Genomic DNA, 14,032 nt, shown 5'->3' with positions numbered 1-14,032 from the left:
AGAGTATTGTTTTCCATCAGCTACGTCCAACTTGGCTTTAAGTTTTGCCTTAGAAAGGTCCGATTTTCTACCTCTCTTGTTTTTGGCATAACCCTGAGAGGTCGACTGTCCTAAGCCTCCAATTACATCCGACAGCCCAGACTTTCCTCCCATAGATCTAAGGTTATAGGGGCACGGGGTGTGAGGAACTGGGGGAGCAAGAGGGGGCCACATATCTTCACAATTCAAATCAAGAGACGGCATGGCAGCCGAAATAGAGTCTACATCAGGAGAGGTCTTTGCAGGTTCCATGTTCTCGTTTATGCCTATGTTATGAGAGGGATTGTTTGAAGGCGAAACATGCATAGAAACTGAATCATGCTCAGGAATTTTAAGAGAAGAAAGAGGGGGACCTGAGCACATACCCTTTTCAGGATCGCTGAGAGGATTTTGTTCCGCGGATGCGACCTTTGCGTTCTCCTCCTCTGCTTCCGCCGTATGCGATTCAGGGATCTGTGCCGCCTCTTGGATATGGGGGTCTTCAGACACTGGCTCTTTCAGAGTCTCCTCAATCTCCATTTCTTCTGTTGCCTGCTTCGCCATGTCTTCTTTCTCCTGAGGAGCTTGAGTGTGATTGAAAACTGGTTCTCTGAAAACTGAGGTCCTCCGAAAACGTCTCCTTCTCCTGAACAGCGGACAATCCTTTGCAAGGTGCCCATACTCATGACAGCGGTGGCACCTAAAGGGCAAGTGCTCGTAATCCAAAATCTGTTCGAACACATAATCTTTGTATTGTAAATTGATTTTTTGGGCCAGACCTCTGCTCGGATTGAGGCTTACCAGAATGCGGGCCATCGCTCTATTCTTCGTCTCCAGAAATGACATATCTGCTTCCAAGAAGGATCCCAGTCTGTTCCCGATGGCTTTATTTCATTACCACTTATATCTTTATTCTAGTGTATCTAGAGTGTTTTTTAATATTTCCATAATTTCCATTAATATAATTGGAAGATATCTCCATTTCATAGGAGTTTGAGTATGTCCATGAGTTCTCTTATTCCCCTTAGTAAGACATGTCTGACTAAGTTTCCATGCACAATGTAGTTGTGTTGTCTCTTCTAGTAATATTAAACATTTCGTCATATTATTCCATGGAATTATTGATCTCTGCTTGGGCCATTTAGAAGGCATCTTTTATTCCTCTTACTTTGAAACAATATTTGTACTTGTGGAAGAATGTTCATTTCATCCCAACTAGTGATGTTATTTTATTTTATGCTCATCAATCATCTGAATTATATTTCCTTTAATGTGGAATGGAATAGCTTGAGCTTCTACTTATCTCAAGTGTAATCATAGGTCATGCACATGACTAAAAACTCAAACAAGAAAATGTTGTTATTCTCTATAGTTAGGACATGGAAGTGAGGGAGTGAAAATGGATTGATGTTTCTCATTTTTGTATCTCCATTAATTTCTTGGATAGGGAACTCGAAGACCTCTATTTGGTCCCGATAATAAAATATTGTATAGTGATATGGGGCTCCTTATTTCTCTAACATATTCTCAAAACAGATTGCTTCTCTTTATGAGAAGTACTCAAAAGTTTTTTCCCTTCCTGAAGAGAAAGGTTCACAAACATTTTTGTTGTTATTTATTGGAAAGTATTGGTTTGTAGTTAGTGGTTTTGGGTGAAAACTTTGTTTATTTGTCCCTAATTTAACATATATATGCTTAAGAAACTTCAAAAAATTGCAATCTATTCTAAATTCTCTTTAGAGCTATATTTTTTTTCTTTTTCTTGTTTTCCACTAAAATGTTAAATATGAAAAAATGATATGCAATATTTAACACCTCCTAGGAAATGACACTAAATTGTGGTGGTGGGATTTAAAATGGTAGTAATAATGCTTACACTCGCTAGCTATCTACCTTAAATGTCAAACTAGGCTTTGTAAAAACATAAAAGCCATTGTGTAGTATATATGTCAACTACACACAAGCACTTATTTATAGTAGATATTGAGAGTCCTAAATATTCTATGACCACCTTATATTACTCAATGAGGGAGAGTGATACTCAACTAATCATAGAAAATATAAAATCTAAGTTCTACTAAATTTGTAAATTGATTAAAGAAAATAAGAACCAAAGCAAATCTTATAGGGACAAAAGGAAATGATGTTGTAAATTTAGTTGCAACTATATTTGTAAGATATAAAAATAAATATTATTTATATGGAAAAAAATCCCTTACGAAGAAAATATGAAGTAGCTCATGGTCCAACACACTCCTTATAATGCCCACTAATGTTTACAAGTGCAATAAAATAAAGTTGGAAACAATGTTATAGCAATTGTGCATTGTTTTAGGAAATCCTACAAGAAATAGAGAGTGTTATAGGAAAACATATAGGGAATTACAAAATGCTATAGAAAAATGAAGAATTCCATCATAGCCACGCAACACAAGTGAAATCTATTAGAGCAAGCTAGATGTGAAGTTTTTTTTCCATAAAAGAAGTAACTATGCCATGAAAATGTTTTTGCATGGATGGTACGATGAACAAATAGCTAGCTATGTATTATTTCTTACAAATAATCATTAGAATGACTACAATAACATAAACACAAGCATATTCCATACTTTTAGGGTGTCATTGTGTGGGTCCTACCTAATGTCCTCACAACAAACCTAAGAACAACTAATACTAACAAGTTGAGAAATAACACTTCACTATGAACATATCATTGAAACTAAGTTACAAAAGTTGAGAAAAAAATTTCTCTAAGAATCAACATTAATTAACCACTTATAATCATTCAAGAATTAATTGCAACAACAATACTTAGTATTGTTTAGGTAAAAATGATGAGTTTTCTAAGCACAAAGAGAGATCAACCTTATTTTTGGATGGGCCTTATAATATACATTATGGGGGCCCATAAACAAATTCATAAGAGAACGGGGAAAGGAGGGATAAAGCTACAAAAGTTCTAACAAATTTCCAATATATCCACACAATTCTTGTACTAGCTCTAGTGATAATTCTCAACATGGTTACCTATATGACAATTAGACAAGAAGCAACTTCCTCATGCCCTTATAACATCACAAATGGAATTTAGTATGAATTTATCTCTAACCTATGATTTTAAGCTACTTAGTTTGGCAAAACAAAACTCAACATGCATAACAAATCCATGAACACAGGGTTGTCTTTTTTTAGTGATGGAGGGTGGGGGGAAGGGTGAAAGTGTAGATCTATATTAAATAAAATATATTTATAGGAATAGATTATATACCTTGATATATGTCGCAATACTCCTAGTGTTAGGATCTAGACCCCTTGTCCTTAGCCCCAATATCTTCTTGTTGAGCAAGTATGACCTACCATTTTATCATGGTAAGGAAGCAATTCTAGCTCTTACCTAGAGTCTAATTACACCAATGTTGATGTTTTACACTCAACAATATGTAGCAAAATCTAAGCCAAATATTTTGTCCCTCCAATTCACTTGCATATGGATGTTTTGATCTCGTGCTTATTTATAGCTTGGATCCTTCTTATTGAATGTTTGAGGATCTTGATGATAAGATTCATGGCATGTGAACTACACAATTATAAGTTGTAGAAAATCCTATAGATTCACAAGCTCATGCAATTTACTAAAGCACAGGTTGAGAATTTACTCCTACTTTCAACCAGTGGAAGCCAATAGATTGATGAATACAATATGAATAAGAAGAAGATAAATCAATGGAACATGACACAAGATGTATTTGGGAAAATCCACTACTCAAAAGCTCTCTATCTGTTTGCATATATCAGAAATATGAGTGCAGATACAAAGCTTGTTCTCACTAGAATAATTCTGCACAAGTATGCTCAACTCTCTCAACTCAAAATCTAGCTCAAGACAAATCCTTAGCCTATTCAGTAGCTCTCCAAGCACTTAATCACTTGCATAATTCGTAGGATGAATAGCCTGTATTTAAAGGGTATTCATGCTTCCAAAACTGCACAATCCAAACATAGGTTCTTCTCTAATTACATGCATGATCTATATAACTCAGTAAATCACACAACTAATACTACATTGTCCCTGCACTCTAGTCTCAATTGGGTCTTTCTCAGAATCGACATGCATGAGTTTCTCACGATGGAATCTTCAGTTAACTAGAGTGACACTTATGGTTGCACTAGTGCACCAACTAATTGTTAACTCCCTATTAGTTCCACAAACAATTTGGAACTAATTTAACTAAACATAACTTGTTAAACTCAGTTATCTAATTTACAATACAATTTAAACTCATTCTGGACCCCCAAAACTTAGGGATAACACATACATGACTCCAGAAAGACTTCCAACTTGAAATTCGTAAGCTAATTAAGTTAATTAAACTTAATTAACTATTTACAAGTTGCTATGAGAATAGAATTTGATTTTAATTCTCAGTTCAATTCAAGTACAAATTAAATTGGAATTTCTTGTTTCCATTTCTCAACATTCCTTCTCAACAAGAAAAGGATTATCAGCTACCCGATCCTATCTCTGTGAAACTTGAATTTACATATTGACAATGCCTTTGTCAAAATATTAGCATATTTCTTATTCGTGGGAATGTACTCTAAAAACATAATCCACCTCAATACACAATCTCTGAGATGATGATATCATATATCAATATGCATGGACCAATCATAGCAAACTAGATTTTTAGGAAGTTTGATACAACTCTGATTATCACAATAAATCACAATTGGATCCATCTTCTCACCAAATAAACCATTCGAGATCTTCCTCATCAAGATGGCCTCACATGCTGCCTAACTCGCACCCATGTAATCTTCCTCTACCGAATTGACTGCAACCGATCTTTGTTTCTTGTTGTACCAAGAGATTGTCTCTGACCCAATACTGAAGATCCCTCTTAATGTGCTCTTCAGGTCCGATGGAATCCTTGCCCAATCTACATCGGTGAAGCCTTGAAACTTCACTCCCTCTATCCATTTGTACCATAATTCATACTGAGAAGTGCCCTTGTGGTATCACTTCGTATAACTTTAACCTTATTTCCTCACTCTTTCTCCACCAATTCTTTAAACTCACAAAACATTGTGAAAGTTTGATCCTTTTTCTGCATGAAAAATATCAAGCATTTTCGAGAAAATTCATTAACAAATATAACATAATACCTGTTTTTGGTCGTGGATGTTGCTGAGAATGGTCCACACACATCTTAATGGACTCGCTCTAGAATATCCTCTGCTCGACTGTCTCTATAATGAAAGGAAGACTTGGTGTATTTTCCCAAAGTAAACCCCTTGCATATATCAACTAGCTCAAGTGTACCTTTGGGAAGACAGATAGAGATCTGTTGTAATATATTCAAAGCCCCATGATGCAGGTGGCCCAATCGCCTGTGCTAAAACTTGCCAACGTCTCGGCTCTCCACCCTATCTTCTTTTGTTCTCAAAGAAGCACTCTCCTTTACCTCCAACTTATAAATATTCTTCATCTGAATCCCTATATTCTTTACTTGACCCGTGGCTATGTGTTGAAAGAACAACTTTCCTTTCGAGAAGATCACATGAAAGCCTCTATCCTCAAGGATGGAAATAGATACCAAGTTCTTCTTCTGCCCGGGCACATACATAACATTCTTCAAGGTGATTGGAGCCCCATGACTCCTCTGAAAAGTAATCGTTCCCAATTCAGTAACACTATACTTCCCATCGTCACCCATCTCGATATGCATCTTGAGATATTTCTCCTCCACGTCACTAAATAAATCCTTTTCACCAGTCATGTGGAATGAAGCTCCACTGTATAAGTAACATACACTCTACATCTTTTGTGATACCATGCATGAAATGAGGGAAAAGTCCAATTCGAATTGAGACACCAAAGCCTCACCCATTGCTCCTCCTTAGGACTTCTTCTTGGACTTCTTGAGTCGACAAGTTGCATCAAAATGGCCCAGCTTGTGACAATGAAACCACTTAAATTTCATCATGTATTTCATCTTACCTCCATGATAAGAATCCAATTTTGAATGAAAAGCTTTCCTTTTCCCCTTCTTCGACTTAACCGTTAAGGCATGATTCTCTTCATCATCCATCTTTGTTGAAGAGCCATGTTTAGTGTTCCTCGTGATCTCCTCCTACATCAAATCCCACCACAGTCGTTCCTAATCCAACAGCTTCTCCCGACCATTGACAGAGTCCTGATAATTATGCCAACTCTTTGGGAGCCCTAGAAGAGTAAGACTCACTAGATCATCCTCGACAACCATGATTCCAACACTTCCAAGTTCATCACGACATTGAGTGAACTTGGTCAAGTATTTTTGAATAGTCTCTCCTTTCTCCATTTTGATTTTTCGCAGTTTGTCCTTCAATGCCAATTTCCTTTGGTCATGGTTGTCCTGATACAAGGCCATCAATGTTTTCCACATAGCGTATGGAGTTTCCTTTCCATTTAGACTCAAGATAATGTGGTCTCAAACTCCCTCAAGGATTATCTGCCTCGCTTTCGGCACACACTTCTTCCATTCGGCCAAATTCTGTGCATCTAATGTTCTTGGCTTAGGAATTTCTTGATCAACAAATCATTTCAAGCCATTATCCTCTAGCACAGCCTCTATCTTGTCCCTCCAGGCTATAAAATTCAAGTTTCCTTCCAAGACATACTCGAGCCACAAACTGTAGAACGCCATGAGCCGATCTAGAAGTATGTATTGAAAATTCAAATTTCACCTGTAACCCAAAAATAAAAACTTCGAAATCTCATCTAGCATATTATTCTTAGCTCTGATATCATGTAGAAAATCCTATAGATTCACAAGCTCATGCAATTTACTGAAGAACAGGACAAGAATCTACTTCTACTTTCAACTAGCGAAAGCCAATAGATCGATGAAAAGAATATGAACAAGAAGAAGACACAACATGTATCTAGGGAAAGCCAATGCTCAAAACCCCTCTATCTGTCTTGCATATCAGAAATATGAGTGAAAATACAAAGCTTGTTTTCACCAGAGCAATTCCGTACAAGTATGCTCAACTCTCTCAGCTCAAAAGCTAGCTCAAGCCAAATCCTTAGCCTATTTAGCAGCTCTCAAAGCCTCGAATCTCTTGCATAATTCCTAGGATGAATAGCCTGTATTTAAAGGGAATTCATCCTTCCAAAACCGTGTAATCTAAAGATATGTTCTTCTCTAATTACATGCATGATCTATACAACTCAGTAAATCACACAACTCATAGTATATTGTCCCTGCACTCTAGTCTCAACTGGGTCTTTCTAAGAATTGACATGCATGAATTTCTGATGAGGGAATCTTCAGTTAACTACAGTGACACTTGTGGATGCACTAGTGCACCAACTGACTGTTAACTCTTTATTAGTTCCACAAACAATTTGGAACTAATTTAACTGAACATAACTCAGTACACTCAGTTATCTAATTTACAACTCAATTTAGACTCATATTGGACCCCTAAAACTTACGGATAACACATACATGCCTCCAGAAAGAATTCCAACTCGAAATTCTTATGCTAATTAAGTTAATTAAACTTAATTAACTATTTACAAGTTGCTATGAGAATAGAATTCGATTTTAATTCTCAGTTTAATTCAAGGACAAACTAAATTGCAATTTCTTGTTGCCATTTCTCAACATAAGTTGTGTATGAGTTCAATGCTATTATGAATTTTTGACAACACATTATGAGATTTTTCTCAAGTTCCATGCTTAATAGTGAGCTTTTGGCAATGCATTATGAGTTTTTTGCTTAATTATGTAATTTTATCCCAATAACATCTCATAAAAAACTTGCAAAGTGTATCTTTGAAAATACAAACATACCACATACTCATCATGTATCCAATCAACCATTATGTTACAAGGAGAGGCCATATCCTTGTGGGTGCCTTCATTTTCGTCAAATGATGCCCAATATGTTAGTGGGAAGCACCACTTCCTTGTGGATGCCCACTATGTTAGCGGGAGGCATCACTCCTTTTTGGATGTCCCTTATCGCAAATCAATAAATCAATTGTTGTTTTAATATAACGATTCACTCCCTTACAAATACCCCATTTCAATAACTATAAGGATCTAGGTGGAGGTGGAGTAAGCAGGTTGCCTTATGTTGATTGTCTCATTAACATATGAATAATCAACCATTATGTTAGTAAGAGAAAATCTCACTCCATTATGGATTCACCCATTTTATTGACCATAAACATCATGCCATATTATAGCTAGAACAAACACATAATTCCTTGTCAATCCCCACTATTTATGAGCACCATTGTAGATGCCCTCTAATAAGGTGTGACTTTCCCTTATATATACTCCCATTTATATAAACATAAAAATCATGGTATATTGGAGAAAAAGGCCCTACTAATTTGTGGAGACTCTAATTTACACAAAAATATAATATATTAAAAATAGAACAAACGCATATTCTCATCATAATATAAGATAATATGAAAAATTACTTAAAATAATCTTTAAAAAAAAAAAATAATAAAAAATATAGTTTAAAAATAGCACCATATAGTTTACTTCTTTATTATTATTATTCTAATTTTAAATTTTATTTTTATGGGCATAATCAAATGAAATTAAAATAAATATCATGAACACGCGAGGGAACCTGCCGACGGGACATTCACATGCCGGGCCCACATAACCCAGCCTTAACGATATTATAAATACAAAGTTGCAATCACTCGTTTACCACAAACAGATTCTCAACCTTCTCTAGAGTGGAGCGCGTACTCTGCTATCATACCTTCTGATAACCAAGTATTCTCTCCCTAAGAAAACAGTGTCAGTTAGCTTTGGTTTCGAAATGACGAGGAGCAGTGGAAGTATCATAAACGTGCAGGAAGGATGGGCTATTGTCAACAGGGCCGTGAAAGACAAGAGGTTTGATCTGGAAGAAGGTTGGGCTTTTATTTACAAAGCTATCCTACAGCTGAGTAGCCGGTTGGAAGAAGATGTCAACTTTGAGGTGCCTGTGGACGACAAAATGGCTATTTACACTGTCGTCTACTATATTCGCGAGAAACCGGAACTCTATAATAGATACAGGGATTCCATTAAAGAGTACATAACCTTAACGGTTTCACCGGCTTTGAGGGAACAGACTGATGACCAATTGTTGCCGAGAGAACTTATCAAACGCTGGAAAATTTTCAAGGCCATGCTCCGTTCCATGTTCGCTTTCTTCCAACATTTGGATGTCTGGTATCCCTCCGTTCTTTCAGTCAGAGAAGTTGGAATCGAGTACTTCCGAGACCTGGTTTTTCGGGAAATCCGAATTAATGTGAAGAATGCGGCGATTGTTCTTATTGATGAAGAGCGCGAAGGAGAGCCAAGAGATGAGACCCTTTTGAAAGATGTTGTCGCCATTTTTCTGGAGGTTGACATGGATTTCTATACAAATGATTTTGAAGTGGCCATGTTGGAACATACTGCAGATTTCTACTCTCGGAAGGCTTCTTCATGGATTTTAGAAGATTCCTATACCGACTATATGTCAAGGGTGGATGAAGCTTTCATACTCGAGAAGGACAGAGTTGCAAGATATTTGCATAAGAGCAGCGAGCAAAAGGTATTAGAGAAAGTAAAAAATGTATTGTTTTCCCATTTGATGACATATCTTCTTGAGGATGAACATTCAGGATGCCCTTCCTTGCTAAGGGAACATAGATATAAAGATATTTTGATGATGGGGAGGCTATTTGATAGTGTACCTAATGGATGGGAATCAATTGCAAATATTTTTAAGCAGCATGTTATTAGTGAAGTAACATCACCTGTTAAACAAGCTGAAGATGCTGTGCTAAAGCAGAATGCAGGCAGAAGGGATAAAAGTTTATTGTTGCGGGAAGTGTTTGCGTTTGTGAGGAAGGTTATAGAATTACGGGACCAGTATACGAAATATGATGTTGATGTCTTTCAGGAGAATAATATTTTTTCCAGGGTTTTGAAACAAGTATTTGAGGTGTTCTGTAATAAAGGAATTGCAGGAAGTAGCAGTGCTGAGTGGCTGGCTACACTTTGTGATACTGTACTTGAAGAGGATAGCAGCAATGAAACGTTGAGCAGAGACGATATAATTGAAAATGTGGTGGAATTTGTAGAGTATATCTGGGATAAAGATCGGTTTGTTGAATCCTACGGAGAAAAACTAACTCGTAGAATTCTGCTCGGCAAACGTGCAAATATTGGTTATGTGCAGATCATATTGTCAAAGCTGAAGCAGAAATTTGGTGATCAATTAACGTCACAGATTGCTGGTATGTTAACGGATTGGACAGGATCCCAGGAGAGACAAAGTAAATTCGAAACATATCTTAAAAATAATAGAAATATACATCTGGGAATGGAGTTTACAGCTACAGTGCTGACAACTAGATTTTGGCCAACATACAAGTGCCCTCACATTAATTTACCTCCAGAGATGGTTGGATGTGTTGAAGCATTTACAGACTATTATTCCGCAGAAGCCCAACATCAAAAACTTAAATGGATATATTCCTTGGGATCCTGTACTATAATTGGTAAGTTTGATAGAACATCAATAAAACTGATAGCAACAACTTGCCAAACAGCAATATTATTGTTGTTCAATGCCTCTGAAAAGTTGAGTTATTCCAACATCAAAAAGCAGTTGAATTTGGCAGAGGAAGAAATTGATGGACTTCTATATTCACTAGCCTGTGACAAGTATAAAATTCTTCTCAAGATTCCAGATACAGCCGATACAGCCACGGTAACTGCATCAGATGACTTCAAAATCAATTTTAATTTTACAGATAAAAAAGGGAAGATAAAACTTCCAATGCCACTGCTGAGCGACAAGAAAAATTCATCGGAGGAGGATATTCATAAGGACAGACGTTTTGTTATTGATGCATCGATAGTACGCATTATGAAGGCAAAAAACGCTTTACAATACAAAATACTTGTGAGTGAATGTGCTCAGGAACTTGAAGGGCTATTCAAGGTAGATTTCATGCAAATTAAAAGGCGGATTGAAGATTTGATTGAAAGGGAGTTCTTAGAACGAGACAAAAAAGAGGTGGATTTGTTAAGATATATACCTTGAAGAAGCCTATGAAGATAGCACGGAAAGGTATTGAATGCGTTGGTTTTACGTTTTCACTCTGTTGTTCTTTATTTTCGTATCATTTAATGTATCATTTAAACTAGATTGGATATCTTTTTTATTAGTCATATTTATCATTCAGGAAGAAAAGAAGTGGTATCAATGTCCATTCTTGGGTTGAGAGAAAGTTTTTTGTTCCATTTTATTTTTCATATTTTATTTTGGAGGATCTGTACAAGGAAATTCAAAATTGTTGTAAATAGGTATTTGGGAAGTTTCATGGAAGTTATAATAATTTGAGAATATAAATTTTGTGGAACATTTTTGTGGTATCATATTTATTATTCTATGTAGTGTATTGTACTAAGAATAGTGTCATTAGAGATATTGTGGTATTTTATATGTTTTGTTATAATAGCTATTTCTAGAACTATTGTAGAAGTTATATACACTTCAATTTCAGCCCACAATCATTATTATATTTTGTGGACATTTTTCTCTATGTATATTATTTCCAAATTAGGGTTGTAGCATTGTATATGACTAATATTGATAAATTTATGCCATTTTAATGTCATAACCTCAAAACTATAGTTAAGCAAGGGACTTCTATTAAACATAATATTCTCAAGTTTCTATTTCCTAGATTTATGGTGGAAGATAACATTCAAAATGGATATATTATCTCAGTTCATTGAAGTGTACATAGGTTTAAGTTTTCATGAATTTTAAGTATGAAGAAAATCACAAGAGATTGTTACTTCAAGTTCAAGGATTTCTAATGCTCATTAATGTGATTCAAGAATAAGAATACATGAAGCACCTTAAGGAATGTTAAAAAAGGGAGAGAGAACATACAGTGCACCATGAAACTAATCATGAGAACATTGATAAGAAAAATAGACTACATCACAAATTTATGAAAATAGACAGATAAATTTGAGAAGGATTCCATTAACAATAATTACATATAGTGTGGCCAATTTAGAGACATCTCCTTCTAAATGTTAAATAGGGTTGTAGATTCTTTAAGCTGAATAGTGTGGATATTTTCAATTGTCCCTTTAAAGATAGATTTAGAGGTTGCTACTCGATTACATGTTCATGGTGATTAGTACAAGTAGGTTAAATCAGAGTTATAGGAGAAAAAAATTAGGATTTCAGAGTATGAAGGATATACATTAGATAGTGATGGTTTACTACAATTTCACGGAAGGATTTACGTGCCATTGAATGAAGAAGTACTTCAATTGATTTTCAGTGAAGCTCATCAAGCCATATACATGTCACATCGTAGTGTAAGAAGATGTGTGTAGACTTGAAATAAATATTTTTTTGGAAAGGGATGAAAAAGGATATCATGAATTTTATGACAAGGTGAATATAGTGTTACCAAGTAAATGTTGAACATAGACATCTTCCATGACTATTGCAAGTTCATGCAATACCATAATCAAAATGGGAGGTTATTTTGTTGGACATCATTATGGGGCTACTAATGAAAACAAAGAACCATGATTCTATTTTTTGGTGAGGGATAGATTGACCAAAAGTGCTAAATCACACTAGAATATTTTGTATTGGTTCCCTTGAGGCCTTGTAGACCCCACTAAAGTTTAGCACAACTTATTATCCCAAGATAAATGGAAAAATGGAGAGACTAAGAAAACCATAGAAGAAATGTTGGACATGTATGTAATGGATTAACAAAGAATATGGAAATAGTTTTTAGCAATGGTGGAATTTGTATACAACAAAAACTACCATAGTCCCATTAAAATGGTATCATTTAAGGTCCTCCATGGAAGATATAATGCTCCCTCTCATCACCTTGGAATTCTCCAAGCTCATGGAAGGTGTTACTTTTAGCTAACCTAAACTCCATGGTCTCATTATGGAAATGGGATTACACAATTTCTTATTTTATAAACTTGTTGGAATTAACTTTAGATAACAACATTGCATCGTGCTCATTAACTTTCTAGTGATATGATTCTTATCTCAATGTGACCATGTAGCACCCGCGTGGCCATTGAGCCCTTCATAGCTTGAATCCCTCATGCAATTGGCCAATGGTTAAGCCCTTCATAGCTTGAATCCCCTCCATGTGGCCACCTACTTACATCGAAGACCTATATTAATAATGGGTCCCCTTTCCTTCTCCATAGAAAATCAGGGTGTAGGTCCACTATTTTTCATTTATGTGACAATGGTCCTTAGCAAAATCATGTATATGTCATACACAACCCCACCTTACCATTAATGTGGCATCCACATTTCTTAATCTCAATGTCATCATTTTTTCCCCATCATGTTGACATCATATTGATGTCATGATGATGTCACCTTACCCGGTGACATCCTTTCATGGTTCCATGTATCATCAAAAAATCCTCCCCATGACCACCCCAAATGGCCATTTCTACTTGTTGTGTAGCACACTAATAAAATGCTACGTTAGATGATTCATGTCCCTCTAGAATCCTCAGGTGGTTTCCACGTAGCCTCACTAATCCCTCGTGGCACGTACCACCTCAGTCTAGTTAGTGGGTCCCACTAGGCCTTACCCCATTAACGAAAATCATGGATTTTCTTATATTTAGTTCTAAGTGATATCTGATGCTAGGTAAAAATTGGTGCTAAATTCTCATCCAACCTCGGATACAAGTCTACATCTCTATAATACACCAGATTATACATTATGATAATTTGAAAGAGTTTTCCTAGGATTCACTTGAAGCCAAGTGTTTCTCAAAACACTAATTTTTCATAGGAATGAATTCATAATTATAGAAATAAACTTTCATTTATTATACATAGCCATAACACAAGAAATGCGGCTATCAACATAACCACTAGCAGACTCTAAAATAAGCCAAGTTATGGACAACATTTCTTTGTAAATTAA

General features: G+C 35.8%; 1 pseudogene; it reads left to right on the top strand.

Annotated features, from left to right (window-relative positions):
• The first annotated feature begins 8,859 nt into the window (after positions 1-8,859).
• On the top strand, positions 8,860-11,124 carry LOC149221595 (cullin-1 pseudogene; annotated as a pseudogene).
• Positions 11,125-14,032: the final 2,908 nt, after the last annotated feature.

Source organism: Pinus tabuliformis, chromosome Q (assembly GCF_031772625.1).
Source record: "Pinus tabuliformis cultivar Carrire ecotype Pingquan chromosome Q, CPIR1, whole genome shotgun sequence".
NCBI lineage: Eukaryota > Viridiplantae > Streptophyta > Pinopsida > Pinales > Pinaceae > Pinus > Pinus tabuliformis.
The sequence above is the reverse complement of the archived record's forward strand: the minus strand, read 5'-3'. Positions and strand labels throughout refer to the sequence as shown.